At 37.1% G+C, this 19890-nt stretch overlaps 1 protein-coding gene across 7 annotated transcripts in view; it reads right to left on the reverse strand.

Moving 5' to 3' along the window:
• The window catches only part of SRPK2 (SRSF protein kinase 2), a 240576-nt gene that overhangs the window by 122340 nt on the left and 98346 nt on the right, over positions 1-19890 (reverse strand). The window lies entirely within an intron of this gene.

The following is a 19890-nucleotide window of genomic DNA, read 5'->3' on the forward strand; positions in this document are numbered from 1 at the left end:
TCAAGGAAATAGACTTCCAGGAAGCCCAGAGAGTCCCAGTGAAGTTGGACCCAAAAAGGAACACACCAAGGCACATCAACATTAAGTTACCCAAGTTTAAAGATAAAGAGAGAATTCTAAAAGAAGCAAGTGGAAAGGAGACAGTTACCTAACAAAGGGGTCTCCATAAGCTGATTTCTCAAAAGAAACCCTGCAGGCAAGAAGGGGCTGGAAAGAAGTATTCGAAGTCATGAAAGGTAAGGACCTACAGTGGATTGAGCATGGGCTGTGAACCAAAGCATCGCAGGTTCGATTCCCAGTCAGGGTACATGCCTAGGTTGCAGGCCATGATCCCCAGCAACCGCACATTGATATTTCTCTCTCACTCTTTCTATCTCCCTCCCTTCCCTCTCTAAAAATAAATAAATAAAATCTTTTTTTAAAAAAGTTTTCATTAAAAAAAAAGAATGAGAGGGCAGATAAAGTGCTCCTCAGATAAGGTCAAGTTAAAGGAGTTCATCATCACCAAGTCATTACTATGTGAAACGTTAAAGGAACTTACCTAAGAAAAAGATAAAAAATAGGAACAGTAAAATGACAACTCAGAACTATGAACAAATGAATCTAAAACAAAAGAAAAACAATGAAAACAAAAACTAAGCAAACAACCAGAACAGGAACAGAATCAGAGAAATGGACAGCACATGGAGGGAGTTCAGTGGGAAAGGGGAAGGGAGGGATGGGGGGGAAGGTACAGGGAAGAAGCATAATTGGTAGACATAAAATAGATGGGGAGATATAAAAAATGGTATAGGAAACAGAGGACTCAAAGAATTTAAATGTACAACCCATGGACATGAATGAAGTGGGGGGAAATGCTGGAGGGTTGGGGGGTCAGGGTGGAGTGGGGATAAAGGGGCAAAATTTGGGAAAACTGTAACAGGATAATCAATAAAAAATACTTTTTTTAAAAAGATCAAGTTAGACATGATCTTTTGTTTCCACTGCAACTCTCCTCCCTCCCTTCACACTGCTTCCAGCATTATGACCAGACAACTTCTCAAGAAAGTACATTTTCAGTCATTCCCTCCACAACCCCTTTCAAGCAGATAAATGAAAAGGCTTAAAAATAGTAAAAGGAAATCTCCACCCCCAACCAGGAAATGGTCACCAGGACTACTGTCAACAGTCTGCCATATTCTGCATAACCTTACTCCAAACCCAAAGACCAAATTCTTAATTTTTTTAAGTAAAAAATTAAGTATTTCCCACCGTCATTTCCAACTGGTACCATTATCACCTGGCTGAGTGTGGCAAACATTTCTAGGTCTGGTATTTCATCTATACAATAAACAACATGATCTTGAATGGCCCTTCCATTTTAGAGATCTAAGTTATCTGATGTATACCCCCCTCTTCCTACGTCTGCTTCCAAGGAAGAGACTGGAAATTTACTGGGCAAGGCATAGGGTGTAGCAGATAAAGCCCCACAGTACATATATAGCAAAGTAACCATTTTTAGGTACTACTATATACACAAAGATCTACTCACAGGCACACACACAAACTCTAATTTGAAACAAGCAACAAAAAACAATCCAGAGCTTGTGCTTTGCCAGCCCAAAACGAATGATCTATTTTTAGCTCAAATCCACTCAAGAGAGGACTGAGATTGGTCTGCAGCAGCCAACTGGACAGCTCAACAGCCACTGGGCTCACTAGTGAGGCTTAAAGCACGCTGGATCTCCTATTCTTAAAAGTACCCTTTGGCTTGACTAAAGCTGTAAATTCAGTGTAAGGACAGAAAGCTATGAAGGCTTAAAGCTTGACAAGGGAGTAGTATTTCAGTACATAATTCTACTTCTGTATTTTACCTATTCTGATAAGAAGGTATGGCCATGGCTCAAAAAGCCTGGACATCTTTACATTCATTCTAATCTTAATTTTCCAAGTCTGGATAAGCCATTTTACAGGTCAGCAACTGACACAGGAGCAAAGTTGACAAGATTAAAATTAAAACCCTACATTTACTTATGAAACAACCTTAGATAATAAATGGTGAATTCAGGTCTGTGAACAAAGTTGAGAATTTTAAAGTACACTCAGAATTTGAAGAAAGGTACAGAATTTTCTATTTTAATTACAAAGAATATATTATCTCTAAATTACAGCCCATTTAATAAATACCTGCAGTTCATCAGATAACCTAAATATAAATGTGAGAACTGGTACAAACAAAATTTTCTCAATTCAATCTAGGGCGCTCTGCTAGTATTCCAGCTGCTGGCATCACTCAGATATAAGGGAAAGAGCACGAGACAGATGGGTGGCCTACACTGAAGTCCCAACTCTGCCATTCATTAGCTGTGTGTGTGCCTCCAAGGCTCCGGGGCTCATGGCCCATCGGCAATTCAAACATCAGGTAGGTGTTTCTAGAAGGATATACTACCTTTGGAAGTACTACCAAAAAGAAGCTGCTCAGTGAAAGCAATGGGAGTCCTTTAAGGTTTCTGAGCCCAGGCAGGCTGGTTAAAACAGCTACAAAAACAATTATTTAGCAAAGTTTTTCAAAAGAGACTGATACAAAATACTGTCCAGTATTTTCGGGGGAGGGCAGCGGGGGGAGACAATTTTTTCTTAGAGAAAATGTCCACACCAATTGGCAAGTCAAAGTCTTTATTCAAATAATCATTTGTACCTACTATGTAGGCTAGATGATGTGCTAGGTACCAGGAACATGAAGACAGATAAAACACTGTTTCTCATGGTCTAGTGACAAGCAGCTTCTCAGTACAGATGTATAAATAGCATACTGGGAGGAAAACACAGGAGAAGGGCCCTCTGCAGGAGAGGGAGCCTCAAAACTGAGAAAGTGAGGTCCAGGCAGAGGGAAGACCCTGTCATGAAGGCTGACGGGACCAATGATGGTGGATCAGTAGGAGCTCCAGATTAAGAGCACCAGACTAGGGAGGACATTTCTCAAGCTACAGTGCAAGTCTCTTTGAGGAACAGTGTTCCTGGAGGTGGTATTAAGGGCAAAGGGAAGAGGTTAGTGGCAGTCAGGAAAGAGACTAAGCAGCACTGGAGGCCAGAGGTGAGGAATAGCTAAATAAAAGCAGTACAACAAAGGCAGATGAGAGCAGACAGGTCTGTAAAGGACTTGTGCAAAGGAATCAATAGGCCTAGTGATCAAGTAGATGAGAACTGAAAGGAAAAATAAGACAATGCTGAGGCTTTGAATCCACGGAGTTACAAACATTCACTTTCTAAAATTAAATTAAGCAAGCTGACAAAACTTTAGAGGCAGTAGGGCCTGCCCAGTCATGGTGAGCCTCACGGTTACAAAGCCTGCCAGGTGAGAAGAGCATGAGCAAGAAGTCTGGCAGACAGATGACTGAGGCTCCACCAGCTGCTGCAAAGAAAAGCCTGAAAGTTACAAATACACATCAGCAAAAACCCTCACTATTTGCTAGACTAAAGAGTAGGGGACTTCCTTCTATCCTTACATAGACTTTATTTACAGTTTCCTGTTAGCTTCTACTGTCTTTCAAAAATATTTAAGATGTCCATTTAAACCCAGAGAAGCAGGTTACCCAAGGATAATTTTTGTCCTGGGCCCAGAGCCCCTAAGGGTAGCCAGAAACCAAAAGAATTGTTTATTCTCTCTCCCACTCCCCTACTACAACTCCCCCTACAAGAGACTGGCCATATAACCTACCTATCAGCACAGTCAGGAAACACTAAAGGAAATAATAAGTTTGTTTTAGGACAGGTTGAATTTGAGGTCTCAACAGAATTTAGGTATTAATGTAAGTAGGCAGCTAGATAATCTGTAGCTCAGTATAAAGAGTCAGAGATATAAATTTGGAGTCTCATCAGCACACAAATGGTATTCAACACCATGGAAACGAAGAAAGTGCATATTAGAAGAGCAGGCCTAGAACAGAGACCCTGGAGGGGGTGGGGGTGGGGGGGTGCTGACATTTGGATAAAAAAAACAAAAAAACAAAACGAAGAAACCGAGAAGGATCACTTTTAGTGCTTCATCTTCTGTCCCAAATTCTTCCCTAACCAAAGATATAGACCTTTTGTATTAAACATATCTACACATTCTACAACCAGGTATTTTCAATACTAAAGACTATCAACTACAAAGTTTACCAATTTAGACAGGCATCTAGTAAGTGAAGGTAATCTTTCACATGCCTTGAACTGTCAGGAGAAAAGGGACTGACTGTACATCAGTGCATCTGCTGATAAGGGACATTTCCAGACAGAGGAGGCCTCTCCCTTTATGTGAGTTGTTCACAGCCGAAATACCTTTAGAATCAGCTAGGTGAGCGTGCAGCATTAAGATGCACAAGAATAAATTTTGGGTCCTGGTTCTACTGGAGTGGGCCTGAGTCTCCCTTATGGGCATTCAAATTCAGTGTTTTGTAGAGAAAACAGAAGGGCCCAGTACTTGCAGTACCATGTGAACTGGCAATCAAAACAATGTCTCCATGGGCTCGTAACTACAGCACAAGTCTTCATGCTAACAAATCTTTCTTTTATTGTATATCACCAAAGTCTTTCTTCCTGCCATTAAACATTTTTCTCTACAGATAAAGCACAAGTACACTGTGTTGTAAAAGGGGGCACTTTTTAAACTGATTAGCTCTATGACTTTGGGTAAGTTGCCACTGGTAAGAGATAATGAGGACTAACTGAAAGAGGAGGGCTCAAAAAAGGTTCCAAACACAGTGAATGTTAGGCATTAATGACAGATGAGAAAGAAGAGGAGGAGAATGATATGAAGTAAATGATGATAACCTTATGTATATCACTGATATCAAAGTGTCATTAATGTCTAACATTAATGTAGAATTGTATAAGTACCATACCAAAAAAAAAAAGGCTAAGCCTTTTGTTGGCTTCTCACTTGATTGTTCAAAGATTTTAACTACAAAATATGACGATTTAACAGTGCCTAACAAAATGTATTAAACAGCAACTAAAATGAAAAAGTTTAATTCTTGGTATCTGAACTGACTGAAGACAACCTTTTTTACCATCTCCTGAGAAGGTTGCTGCCACTTAAAGGAAACAGATTCTGTTGGGGGAGGGGGGGGGGGGCAGAGTCACATTTACATTTAAACACGTCCTCCTGCCAAAGAAATTGCATAGTTCTCTTCAAACAGAGATTTGGGGTTAAAAATCTTTATATCAAACCAGGATGAGCAAGAAAAGGGTAGAAAATAGCAAAAAAATGTGAATTCTGCCCACGTGTGCTCATTATATTTACTCTGTTTCAAGGCCAAGGCTGGTGCTCCTAATCTATTTGCCTTCTTGATGCTCACATATTGAAGTTACTGGAGAAAGACCTGAAGATGAAGAGCACATACTCTTACTAAACGCACTCGGCCTGACTCAAGACCCCTTGTACATGAAAACGCTTGGCATCTTTGGTATCCAGAACCTGAGGCACAGAGGTCAGAGCTACAAAACAAGGCTTTTAGAGCACCCTGACCACAAACTGGTTATGTGGCACTATGAAATCATATACGTGCTGTTCTTCTTATCTACAAAGTGGGAAAAAGAACCACCTACCCTACACATCTACAAGGATTTTTTAAAAACTAAACTAAACTAAACTAGTAGTGAACTGGAGAATATGCTGTAAAACAAAAGGCATTTAAGTTATTTCCTCTATGCTCTTTGACTAGAGTGGTGCTAATAAAACTACTATATAATTTAAAATACTAGTACTAATACAATTGAAGCATTCTTGATGTTCTTAAAGGAGAGAAAAAAAACTGGTCAAATCAATTCCTTTGTTCAATGTTTCAATACTCTAAATTCCAATCCTACCTGGAACCTTAGATAAATCACATCGCCATTTGGGGTACCAGTTTTCATTATGTATAAAACAAGATTGGGGGACAAACTGAACCTCCCAAGTTCAAGTCTTGCTATGATGCTTTTATCATTCTGTTCATCTACATATGCCTGGTCAAAGGAACTAGTTAAATGCTTTAGATTAGTTTATAGAAATGAATCATTAGAACTGAACTGCTGTAGGCTGAGTGGAGGAAGGCAAAGAGGAAAAAGAATTGGAACAACTGTAATAGAATAAACAATAAAAAAAGAACCAAACCACAGCATTGACAAATGTACTTTTACTTTCCACAATCTCAATATATTAAAGTTTGAGGGAACATAAGAATTTAGACAATGTGGTGATGCCTCCAACATTCTTTTCAACAGTATGACTTGGAATTATGATGACACAAGATGTATAAATCTTCAATTTCCTTCTATAAGCTCTTGTTGCCCACGTGCCTCTAAAAGTTTAACCATATCACAGAGCTAAGTGTTTTCCTAGTGTTTAAAAATACATTATTTTGTTTTTATACACCCTTAAATGCAAACACTGCAAGAAAAGCAAAACTGATGTGCTGCATCACTGCCAAAAAGGCTGGCTGTGCTGGACTTACGGGGGATCACAATGTGGGTCACTAAATTACAACTTCACATTTGGAGATATGTCAGTTTTACTTTACACACACGCACAGCATGATGCCACTGGACACTTAGTGGGGAATTTTAGGTCAAAACTACAGAAAGTACCCAATCAAATCAAGTAACCAGACCTAACCTCATATTTAGAAAAAGCTACCTTCAGTAGATTCACTTTTAAAACATTAAATTTTGAAGAAATTTCTTGGAAAGTGCTTGATTTACATTTATCTAAAAGTATTCTACAAATAGATCCACCATAATAATTTTGTCCTGAGAATCAGAAGGCCTTTTTAATGTTCTCTGTAAAGTCTGTGATTTCATTAAACAACTGGGTAGATGAACAGCAGCTAAGTTTTATTTACTGCTATGATAATCAGTTCAATTTTCATCACTAGCCATTAAACAGTTTATAGTAACTCTGAGAAAACCAGGGAATAACTGCCATATTTCCCTTCGGGGCAGGTGGACTGCTGCTAAGCAGGGCCTAAGCAGACACTGGAAACATGACTGACATTAGGGCAGAACAGCAGCAGAAGCTACTCAGGGGCACAAGCAGTGAAGGAACAGGAAGTAAGAATGAGCCACCAGACATTGCACAACTCATTACAAACACAATTACTTGACTTGTTTACTTTGAAATAAATATTTGCATCTATATTAAAATGGATGGGTACCAAGGTATCACCACAGCAGTAAACCAATACACTCTCTCACTTCAACTACAAAAGCCCAGACAGTCCTAAACTGAGGAAAAAAATCACATATAACAGACCAAGGTGTTTATTATATTATAGGCAGCCAAGGATTCCTCTAAAGTCGTCTTTCATTTACTCAAACACCAACTGTCAAATTATAACTGAAAACCTAGAAAAATGAAAACATTATTTTAATCTCTTAAGAAAATGAAAAGGAGTGAGCTGAACAACAACAAAAATTTTTCTTTCACAGTTCTAAGTTTAATGCCATCAGACTTCCCTTTCAATAAATATTTATAACAACATTCAACCTAACTGTAAACCTCTTCAGGCCCACATTAAAGAGGGTCCTCCTGCAGGATAAGGACTATCCTGGCCCCGAAAATAAGGTGTCCTTTTTGATTCTGGGTCCAAAGAGTGTAACAATAATTAGTAGTAAACCTTGTCAGAAAAAAAAAAAAAAACGCTGGTGAAGGAGACAAGAACTGATTTTCAAATCAGCGTTTTGGATTTTGTGTGTATGTGCACACTCTGGCTATAACAGGTGTGAGAACAATCTGTGCCCTTGTGTGTATGTAGTGACTACCATAAACTATAACTCATCTACTTCTCTTTATTTCTTTAATCAGATTAATACACTTAGAAGTCTATCTATCTCATCTTATCTCTTCCTTTAAAACCAAAGATTCAGAAAACTAAATTGTTTTTACAATTAACAGACACTGCTAAATTAGCAGAATATTAAAAAGACTTAAAATTCAGTTAAGTAATGTGATGGCAGATAATTAGTGGCATTCTTCTCCCTTAAAGGGGAAAAAACAGCCCTGGCTGGCGTAGCTCAGTGGATTGAGCGCGGGCTGGGAACCAAAGTGTCCCAGGTTCGATTCCCAGCCAGGGTACATGCCTGGGTTGCAGGCCATAATCCCCAGCAACCGCACATTGATGTTTCTCTCTCTCTCTCTCTATCTCCCTCCCTTCCCTGTCTAAAAAATAAATAAATAAAATATTTAAAAAAAAAAAAAAGGGGAAAAAACAACCTTATCAAAGAACAAATAACTAGAGCATACAATTCCTTCCAAATTACCAATCTGAATTAAAATAAAGGAAATAAAACTGTATAATATTGTCAGCATAGGAAAAGAGATATAATAAAAATGGAATAGATGGAGCTTAGGAAAGAAAAATAACACTGGAGAAAATACACTTTTATAAATGAAAAAAGGTTAAAATAACAAGACTTCATTGGCATTCTTGTCTGAAAATAAAGTTTAGTGGTTTTTAAATTTTAAATTAAAATTAAATTAAATTTTAAATTTAAATTTTGTTCTTCAGCCATGTAGCCACATTTCAAATGCTCAGTTAACCATGTTTATTTTATGGATCCTTCTAGATCATTGCAGGAAGTCTATTGTACAGCACTGGCGTAGATTATTTCAAACAATTTATGTAAGTGATACTTCATATATCAGAGCAAAGACTTTTTTCCCAAATTGACAGAACATTTTCAGACAAATATTTCAAATTATTAACTATAAATCAGCAATCCTGTCATGATTATCATACATAACACAAAAAAATACTGAAGGCTCAATAAGCCAATCACCTGTCTTTAAAAAGAAACATCTCTACCCATCTAAACAAATAAGGGACCACCCCCTTTTTAAAGCCTTGGAGAGAAATATATTTCAAACCCTCTCTTGATAATCCATTTCAATGTTTAATATAGCATCAAGGAATTCATCTGCCCACTGTCATTCAAATGGTAAATACTGCCATATTTTTCCAGCCATTTCTAGAGCAAATAAGTAACATTCTGCCGCCAACTGCAGCATATGATGCAACCCATCCATTCTAGATGGGAAAATGCATTTCTTTAGACTTTTTTAAGACCCTAATTTATGCCTATAGGAGCATGTACACGGTCTGAACATAAGCATAACATCTTCCTTCAATGGCTCTTGGTAAATTTCGGCATAAAGTTCAAAATCTAACCACCAAATCCTCGCTACCAGGGCACAAACAACCTCCCCCCCACACCCCCCACCCCATCCCCCTTTCTCACCTATTTTTCCATACTTTCTCCCACCTCTTCCCCAAGTCTTATGGAATTTCACTGTCTCACATGCTGTTTCCTCAGCTTGCAATGGCTACCTGAGGATGTGGACTTTAGATTCCAGTCCTCCTGCTGTGCAAGGCACACTCCTGCCTCCCCCACCCAACCCCAAAATCTAGCAAGAAAAATATATTTTGCCAAAAGGAAGACTTTGACTAAAAAGGTGATTAAATTTTTCAATAAAGTCAGTGAATACTTAACATCCACAAGACCTTGTTTTAACAAGGGAGGTTGGAGAATATTAATTCCTGAACATCTTTCATAAAAAAGGAAACCATCTATGTTTAATGTTTTGTCATCTGTCTGAAGTTTGTCATGTAACTTCTTGAAATCCCCTACAAAATTAAGATTCATTAGCATAAACACTAAATGTACCTTAAGAGGTTCCTAATGCTTGACTGAAAACAAGAACATACTGTGTCTTGTATCTTGTTCAAGTTGTATCGACTTCGCTTTCACTTATTTATACATACCCTATGAAACAATGAAGGTACCACAGTAACATTTGGCTTTACTACAGGAAAGAAAGAGCTAAGGAGCAGAGGGACTAGTAAGTCAACACTGTCTAGCATATTGTTCGATGTTATGTTTACAATACTCAAAAAGAGACTATTTTGAGAAACCCAACTGAGGGTGTAAGGAGAAAGGTCCTTTATACACTGCCTGTAAGAGTAGAAAGCCGTGCCTTCCTGGAGGAACTTTAATATTCATTATCAAAAAGCCTTACACAATGGCTTTGCAAGTGATTGCATTTCTAAGACCAAGCTCAATAAATAAAATTATGGTACATCTATCCACAGCATAGACTCAGTCCTATGCAGCCTTTAAAAATGATACTATTTTTAAAATAATGCTATAGATTATTTAATAAGAAAAATTGGGTATGTTAAATGTAAGAAACCAATTACAAAATAATCTGTCAGTATGATACTGGATTTTCTTGTTGGTAATGATGTTAAAATATATCTACTACCACTGAAACAAAAAATAAAATAAAAAATTAATGATGACTGACCTTTAATGATGAAAGCATGCTGCTTTTTGTATTTTTTTAATCTGAATTTTCTAAAGTAAATTAACATATCTTCTGAGATATGTGAAAAAGGTTATATTAAATAATCATAATTCAGTTAGAGAAAAGGTTTTGGTTCTCCTACAGAAACTAGTATATTTTCTTCTTACAGATAATAAGAGCAATGTTACTTTTTTCTTTAGTTTGGCTGTCAGGAAACCTAAAGCCAAACTTGAGAGTCACCTTTAGTAGCTGTAAGGCAAATGCCACATATCTGGGTGTGCACCTGGCTCTCTTCCATCATAACCTTCTACCTGACCTGCATTTTCTCTGACCCTTTCTCTACTGCACTGGAGGTAGTCTTCTAACTGCACTCAAAGTCTTTAATGGGGAGAGGGCTGTGGGAAAGGAGGGAAAAGAAAGATGGAAAAAAGGGAAAGCAGAAAGAGAATGAGGTGGCAGCTGTGCAAACAGAACACTGTTCCACATCTGTAACTTTCAGATTATTTTACTAAAGTTTAAGTTCTACCACAATCAGTATTTAATAAATATTCATATAATAAATAAGTAAAAATAACAACTACCCAGTTTAAGAAATTACTATTTGGGGGGGCCCTTCCCACTCCACACAGTTAATATCTTACTAAATGCTGATCTTAGCATGTGGTTATTGAAGCAGTCATCACTGATGTTTCTGCATATTTAAAATGTCAAAAACACCCAGAGATACACTCCTTAGCATGACAAAATTTGACTTATATGCCTTCAATATGCAGATATTGCTTAATACTTTTAGGATTTGAAATTCCTTTACAGTAAGTCTACACAAGACGATCGCTTACAAACTGTGAATCAATGTGCTACAGCACAGCAGAAAAAAGTTACCATGAGCTGAATGTGGATAGCAGGTACTCGGCTCATTCATTTTTGTTTTGGTTTAATTTGCACCATCATTTAAAATAAGAGAGATTTGACATTAAAAAACAAAAACAAACAAAAAAAAACCCTTCAACTTCTAAAAATCACAGGAGCTGGCAAAAACTTGGCCTGTATTCAACACTAGTAATCAGCAGCTACCTCTTTAAATGGAGCTGTGGTCTCCAGTTGTCTAGAGTCTCCACCTGGCCCTCACCACTGATTTAAGTGGCCTTTGGTGAGCAAGACATTTGTAACCCCTTCACCACAGCTCTAGTCTTTACCACAGGTCCCCCAAAATATAGTTGCTGGTTATGTGTAATTCTTTCAAGGAGTACAAAGGGCCTCTCACTATGAAGTGCCCATGATACAGGGCCTCAGCACTCACAGAGGTAAGCCACCCACCAAAGCCTCTTCTTTAAAGATCCTATGCTTTCTGTGCTCCCTTTGCAGAAAGATCCTATGCTTTCTGTGTTCCCTAAATTCCAAATCACTGCACCCTAGCAAATAGCAACTGCTAATAAATGTTGGATGGATGGACAGATGATGAATGGATGACAAATGTAATCTACACTAAAATTAGTCTTAACTCCTTCCAGCTACTGGCAAATAAAGAATCCTGTTACAAAGGACATCTGCAATATGATTGTTATAACTACAGTTATTTTTGTCCTGGCTGGGTAGCTCAGTTAGTTGAAGCACTGCAAAAGGCTGCAGGTTTGATTCCCAGTCAGGGCACATACTTGGGTTGCAGGTTTGATCCCCCACAAGAACGCATATGGGAGGCAACCAACTGATGTTTCTCTTTCTCTCCCTCAAAATCAGTACACATATCCTCCAGTGAGGATTTTCTAAAAAGTAGAACTATCTTCTTTTATTGTACAACAGTCATTATTATTGTTATAATAGCTGCTCACATTTGTTCAAAACTTCCCTAATCTACCATTTGGGGGAAGGGGGTGCTCTCCAAGTGAAAAGTGTATGCCACTGTTGATACATTGTGTTGGCCAAAAAGTTCATTTGGTCTATGTAAAACTAAAAGACACATTTTCCATTTTTGCTAACAACTTTATTGAACAACATATTCACCATTTTGTTCCAGTACCTTCTGCCATCTTTCAAGCAACCTCATTATTTCCAATCTTCTCAAAACTGTATCTTTTTGAGCAAAGAACTGTTCCAGGTACCTTTTGCAGTCTTCCAGGGAATTGAAATTTTTTCCATTAAGACAATTTTGTTCAGACCAAATAAATGAAAATCCAAAGGTGCAGTGTCTGATGAATGCAGTAGATGATTCAGAACTTCCCAGCCAAGCTGTAACAGTTTTTTCCTGGTCATCAAAGAGACATGCAGTCTTGCATTTTCCTGATGTTAAGATTATGCGTTTTCTGTTGACTAATTCTAGACACTCTTCATCAAGAGCTGCTTTAAGTTGGTCTAATTAGAAGCAGTATTTAGGAAGTAATCATTTGGTTTTCCAGAAGGAGCTCATGATAGAGGACTCCCTCCAGTCCCACCATATACACATACACAACATCACCTTCTTTGGATGAAGAATGGCCTTTGGTATGGTTGATTGGTGGTGCTTCATTTCATTGCCCCACAATCTATTCCTTTCCACATTATTGTAAAGTATCCACTTTTCATCACCCATCACAGTTTGTTCAAAAAATGGAATGTTTTCATTATGTTTAGAGAATCACATGTGGAAATACCGCCAAGGTTTTGTTCACTTATGTGGAACCCAACATCAAAGTGATTAACATAACCAGCTGGTGCAAATGATTTTCAAGGCTTGATGTGAATACTTCGGCTATCTCCCCTGTGGTATAATGTTGGTGGTTCTCAACTAATGTTTCATTTGATCGCTACCAACTTCAACTGGTCTACCCCGACCATGGAGCATCATCCAGTGGGAAATCTCCAGCATGAAACTTCACAAAACACTTTTGGCACATTTGATCAGTCACAGCACCTTCTCCATACACGACACAAATCATTTTTTGCATTTCAGTTCTGTTTTTACCTTTCTTGAAATAATAAAACAAAATATGCCAAATATGTTGCATACTTTCTTCCACCTTCAATGTTAAATGGCTACACAAAAATTCACCAATTTTAATAATTTTTTAAAATGCATGCTGATATGACAGCTGTCACAATACAATCCAGAAAAACTGTTTTGAATGAAATTAAAGACAACTAAGCATTTACCAGAGCCATCTTACAGGGGAAACCAAATGAACTTTTTGGCCAACCCAATACAAAATGCCCTTAGGTGATACTTAAGATTTGGTATTGAACTAAAATTAATCACATACTGAGAAAGTTACTCCTTTCCCAAGGTTCTTTCCATCTGAGTATATCAAAGAACAGGTCTTACTTTGGTGCTAACACATTTTTAAGCTCCTTTATGAGACTTGCCAGTTTAATTTCCCTTATAAACAGAGAAGCATATGGCTCAAGCCTGAAGCCTTTATCAGACAACAGAATCTAGACAGGATTTAACAGTAATTCTTTTTAAAGGCAAATGATACTGACTCTTCAGTTCTGATAAAGATACAAACATTCATTTAAAAAAAAATAACTTTAAAAAGGCTTTATAAGGGGATACTGCAACCATGCAGGGGGCAGTGTAGAATCACTCCGTTAAGTTATATAAATGTCTAACCACTATACTGTGCTATACACCTGAAACTAATATAAATAATATTAAATGCCAACTGTAATTGAGAAAACTTAAGGCACTATAAAATTTTGTGTTACGTACACTTTACCACAATTAAAGATAAACTAAAAAGCAAGATGTTAAGTAAATTAACAGCAGAGGGTGAAGTACAGCCATGACAACAGCACCAAGGTAATATGCTAAATCCTGACATTTGGGAAATACATGGCTATGGTATGATACTACTAGTTTGGCACAGAGACATAAAGTGTTCAAATTTACTTTAATTCCATTGTACATTAAAACAATGTATGTACATATAAATATATATGTACACTATATAAAATATATGTAATAATGAACTGTGCATTTTTATGACAGAAAACCTAAAATTTGTACCTTTAACACTTTATAACAGTAAAATTAGCCTGTGACTATAATTGACTACATCTGATTTTATATATAGACTATGTATGACTATATATGGCTATAATTTATTAATCTATGCCAATACCATAAAAAGAGATGACTTCCTATACTGTAAAAGTCTTACCACAAAGTTCATAACTTGTAAGTTGCAAATGATTATATAAAATAAAACTATTTTGTGAGAAAAGCACTTCTTTATTTGAGATCCTAAGTTGGGGGCTCATAGTAAATAAACCAGTAAGTGAACCATATGTCATTGATACTCCTCACTGTCAAACAGCAGCTGTGACAAATGCTACAAAGGAGAGGTACATGTTTCTGTAAGGGCTTGTAATAGGCGTAATTTGACCTAGGCAGGGCTTCCTTGTGATGAGAGGGGTGTCAACAGCAAAACAACAGGCAGGAGAGACACGACCAAAGTCAGAGGACTCTGAGACTAGGCTAGAGAGTTTGGATGCTCACTGGCACGGATATGGAGTTTGCCTTTATGCCAAGAACAATGGGAAAACAGCCAAAGGGCTTCAAAGCAGAGTGACCTGTGCTCTGAAAGTTTGCTCTGGCTGTAATGTGGCAACCGGCCAAAGAGGAAATCAGAAAACAGGACCAAAAATTAAATTGATAACAAAGAAAATAATTGAGAAACTCCTGCACCTAGACCAAACAATGACCCACAGAAAGGAAACTCAAATAACTCTCCAGTTTTTTTTAAAACTGAAATTAAAAGATAACACACTTTTATTTAGAGGCATATGACAGAAAAATTTCAAAGACTATAAACAATACAAAGTTTAACACTTGGAACATGTCAAAAATGTCTTAATTTCCTGGTTAGACCTAAGGAGGCCTCCCTCCCTCCAGGGTTTTCAAGTGAAGAGGGCGAGCTCTTGAAGGGGTTGCCAAGGGTGGATGGCTGAGTACCAAGAACTGAGGCTCTGATCACTTACCCACTTCACAACCCAAACATTTTTTCTGTTTTACATGATAGCCTTCTAATGGGTTTAAATGAAGAAATAGTTATGCTATTGAAACCAAGTCAGAAAACCAACATTAACACCAGAGGCCTCAAGGACCCAGTTAAGAGATTAGAATCCTTAGTGGGAGAGTAGCCTCAGATAACTACTACACCCTGTGGTTCCTGTTTGGGCTAAGCTTCTAATTCTCATCTCCTTCTTGGAAGTCAATACTCAGAAATACTCCCCTATCTGCTTGTAATCCTCCTCAAAAATGTTCCATCTCTGGGTCACATTGGCACACCCACCAGAATGCTAAAAGAGAGACAGAAAAAGAAGAGAGAGAATGGGGGTAAGGGAAAGGAAGAGAAAGAATACACAGGAGCGAGTTGACAAGGACCTGGAGCACAGCTGGTCAGAGTGCAGATTTGCACATTCACTTTGGAAAACTGGCAATGTCCGCTAAAGCTCAGCAACTGCACTCCTAGAACACACACAACACTAATGCATGCATAGGTCCATTCACCAAAATGTTTACAAATGCTTACAGCAGCACGATTTCTAATAGCCACAAACTGCAAACATTCCACATGCTTATCAATAGGAGAATGGATTAAAAAAGTGAGATATATTCATATGGTAAATACAGTAATGAGACTGAGTGAACTACAACCACACACAAAAACACGGATGAATCTCACATAGGTAACAGAGGGAGAAGACAGACCAAGAGGGTATACAGAGAGTTTTTATTTATATATAAAATGTTCAAAAACAGACACAACTCAAAAGTCATGTAGAAATAATCTCAATCTTTACCTTAATACTAAAACCTGAATTGAATCAAGACTTAAATATTAAGAGCCCCAAACTTCTATAATTAAACCTAGCAGAAAACCTTAGTGACCCTGGGCTTGGCAAAGATTTCTCAGATACACATAAAATATAAACTGCTAAAAGAAAAAAAAAAATCAATAAATTGGATTTCATAATCATCTATATGACCTGGGCACTTTCCCATATATATCTCCAATTTAAAAATTACAAAAAAAAATAAAAACAAAAGAAGGCATAAGAATGGAGTGAAGGGAAGACAACACAATCAGCCACTGTCATCTCATCTCACCACTCAGGAAAAAATACACACAACTCAAATACATCCATCTACAAACAGAGACACAAAGCCCACAGTGGCAGAGTGGGGGTTGGAAAGGAAAACAGTTCTCAGTGACTGTCTGTCTTGCCCTTTGAGCTGGCATGGCGTGGGGGTGGGGGAGGGGTGGGAGTGTGAGGAGGAGTACAATGAAGGATCTTCTACAAAGTCTGGCTCTCCTCCCATGACTACTTAGTTCACCACAGACACATGGAGAAAATAAAATACACCCTGGCCCTGCATCCTTTTCCACTGAATATCCTTTACTCCCTTCTCTCTTCACCTCCCCTTCTTTTTTTTTTTCCTCCTCCCTTACTCCTTATTCTTTCAGGATTCTTTTTTCTTTCTGAACTACGCATCATTATCATATGCCTTTTTCTCTTCACTTTAAGAGTCTCCAAAATAAGAAAAGGAATTTAAAACACACGTACAAAATAGCACAGGTTCTTTACCTGTTTCAAATGTCCTGTTACTGGGGGAGGGACAACATACAATCCCTATTACTTCACACCAATCCCATTTATACAGCACTGTTAAAATATAGGCCACAGTGTAAATATTTTTATACTTTCTTCCTCTCACCCTTCTCTTGAAAACAGTAGCTAGCAATTTGCCAATTCAAATATGTGCTAGCTATATGAGATGAGAATTATCTTGGCTACTATTTCTTCTTTATTCTAGTATAAGGACCCCTTTTAACACCAAAAAAAAGAGTCAAAAAACAAACACACACACAAGAAATGATCCTTTTAGTTTCTATTCCCTGAGAAAATGCAAACCTTGTAGGCACTGATATTTAGTTAACTTTGGACTGACTGTAAAGTCTATTAATTACAAAAGCAGCCATTTACATTTACACTGAACAACAGCAGGTACATGCAATGCTTAGTATGACTGTAGAGTCTCAGCTTCTCCAGCCCCTCAACTAACAAACTGCTCAGCCCTTCCTGGAGTCGGTCTAGATGGGTTGGGATCGTGGCTCTGTGCACTCTGGGATCACCTCTTACACACTGAGTCATCCAATTTTGTTCATGAGTTAACTCCTGGAGAAGTAGCAATACAATTTGACAATAATTTTACTACAGCAAAGTGCTTTCTGTCCATTCAGGATCTTTCTGGGATGATTTGTCTAAGTCCTCCCAGCAGCCATTTCTAATTGTGTCCTCTCTCCTCACTTGAAACTGGTATCTAAAAATATTTTATAGATGATTACCATCTTTTTAATAGCTGTTATTGTTATTACTACTCCAGTAACTCCTCTTTCCCACAAATTTCCAAATTCTAGGAGTGTTCTAGATTGGAAAAGGAAAGAAACAAAAATTTGAAAACCTAGATTTTGCATCAAATATATACTTTTTTTAACATAAAATCCAGTAGATGAGGAAGTAAAACTGTGTCGCTCTGTCCTAACATATTGAAGATGAATACATCCTTTCATTCAACAGGCACTCAATTTAAAAAAATACTAGTAGTAATATCTATTCATAGAATATCTTGAAACAGGTAATATCTACCTCTTACCAGGCAATAACATATAAATCAGGCATCATTTTCCTAAAATTCCTTCAATAATATTCTTTGTCCTTAATTTTAAAAATACATCAAGTTGACATTTTTATCTCTCTCCAAAATATAAAACACTCAAAAAAGTAATTTTTGTCACCCCATTGGTTTTCATCCTATGAGTCTGCTGTTCTGAACAGAACAGTACTATACCTCATGCCTCCCTACAAAATGGCATTTGCTGGACCTCCATTCTTCTGTTAAAGGTGAATATGTAATTGCAAGTTTCACTGTAATATTGAGATCTGTTAGAGAATGTTTTCTAATCTAGCACCCTGCAAAAACCTCCAAAATTCCATGATCACATTGTGAATCATATTTGTATTTTTCAGTGAAAAATAATTAAGAGTCTAAAAAAAGTTAGGTTTTTTGTTTTGCTTTTCCCATTTTACAAAATTGTCTAAAAAAATTTTTTTTCAGTAAATACTAGGTATCACAAGACTAGAAATTCCCGTGAAAGAATTCAGGTTATATATGAGAGATAAAAAAAATTAGTAACAGCACATCACTGTTGTTACAAGTGTCGTTTTTCCACTTGCTTCCCTGAAATACCAAAAGACCATTCTACACTGCAGTGAGCAAAACCAATGGTGGCAAATAACTTGTTTTTTTTTACAAACAAGTAGCTTTTCCCTTTTTAAAGAAGACTGGGTTTCTTCATCCTTCCTACCAATAAACAGTGATGGAAATAGTGACCATCTGAACTTCCAAGTATCTTTAAGACTCAGGTCATGCCTCAAGCAACTAATTAAAAAAAAAAAAAAAAAGAAACCAGTCAAAGACTTTTAAAATTTAGGTAACTAGTGAATAAGGACTTAAAGAACGTGGTGATAATGCTACATGACACTACAAGCTATTAAATTCCTGGCAGGATATAGTGCTACTAGGCCATAAATTTCTTTCTAACTCTAATTCTTGTTTTTCAGATTCTTCCAAACAAATTTAAAACACAAGTGAGTTGACTATTCATCATTGTATGACTTTAAAAACAGGGAGGGGGACTTCTATTTTTACTGTATTTATATTAATAAAACAATTTCTATGTTTGCAAAGTGTTAGCTGACCCATAAACCACATTCATCACTAATTAAGTCAGCATATCTTAACTTTCAAATATATGTGTAAGATATATGGAGTATCAAACAAGGCAAGAATAACAAACAAAACAAGCAAGCTCTGGTAACATTGTATATAAAGTTGTTATAAACATAACAGCTGATTTCTAAACTTTAAAATCATGGCCACATGCATCCTCCCTTTTGATCAAATATAACCACAAGAGCTTAGGTAAAATTAATAATAATGATAAATAATTAAATAAATGTAATCACCAAAATATTTTAAGACTCTTTCCATAAAAGAATGTATTTTAACTATCAAAAACCTCCCTCATTCCTAATTTCTCAATAATGAGTCTATTCTGTTCAACCCTCAATTTATCAATAGAGAATTCATGCTACTCAAAACAGTCAACATAATTATTGCTGTCATCCCGTTAAGAATGCTCTTCCTAGACCATTCACTATTTACACCACCATCCTCTCCCCGACCCATCACCACCATTTTACTGGCAGAACATTCACAAGGCTAAAGATTACTTTCATCTCAGCAAATAGAATGCTTAAGAACAAATGGCTAGCCACAAACCAGAAGACAGAACTACATAAAAATAAACATTAATGTGCCTAAATTTTTCTTTTTTCAATCTCTAAAGAAAGCAGTAACATCATCCATATCTGTAATGCCCTGAGTTATAGCCAGGAGCCCTTCACCTAATTATACTAATAAATTGATTTAATGTCATCATTTTGTCATCAGATCGTGTTCTCCATACACTAGTGTACTTGAATTAAATCCCTTTAACCATGTTAGGTTCTTCACGTATTTTTCCCAGTGTTTTTCCTACATCATT

Source organism: Phyllostomus discolor, chromosome 10 (assembly GCF_004126475.2).
Source record: "Phyllostomus discolor isolate MPI-MPIP mPhyDis1 chromosome 10, mPhyDis1.pri.v3, whole genome shotgun sequence".
Lineage (NCBI taxonomy): Eukaryota > Metazoa > Chordata > Mammalia > Chiroptera > Phyllostomidae > Phyllostomus > Phyllostomus discolor.